The sequence below is a fragment of the Nicotiana attenuata genome, chromosome 8 (assembly GCF_001879085.1).
Source record: "Nicotiana attenuata strain UT chromosome 8, NIATTr2, whole genome shotgun sequence".
NCBI classification, from domain to species: Eukaryota; Viridiplantae; Streptophyta; class Magnoliopsida; order Solanales; family Solanaceae; genus Nicotiana; species Nicotiana attenuata.
The window spans coordinates 12,413,414-12,413,952 of NC_031996.1; positions in this window are offsets into that span (position 1 = coordinate 12,413,414).

A 539-nucleotide genomic window follows, 5' to 3' on the forward strand; every position below is an offset into this window, starting at 1 on the left:
ATCCTACGTTCGAGAAACACATTGTTCTATCCCTCGAATCACGGAGATAATCAGGAGAGAAGAATCAAGGAAACAAACAGAATTGTACCCGCGTCATTTTATCAATAAAACTAGGTTTCTTCATATTTATATTGTGGTTGCAATTTATTTTTGTATCACATATTTATAGTTGTGGAAGGGAAGAGTTGTGATAAGAACAAACTCTTTCCGACCAATCAAATTGAGGTGTGACATGGCCGCATTTGATTGGCCAGAACATGCCACGTGTGCAAGTGACATGTTCTGGCCAATCAAATGCGGCCATGTCACACCTCAATTTGATTGGTCGGAAAGAGTTTGTTCTTATCACAACTCTTCCCTTCCACAACTATAAATATGTGATACAAAAATAAATTGCAACCACAATATAAATATGAAGAAACCTAGTTTTATTGATAAAATGACGCGGGTACAATTCTGTTTGTTTCCTTGATTCTTCTCTCCTGATTATCTCCGTGATTCGAGGGATAGAACAATGTGTTTCTCGAACGTAGGATGTT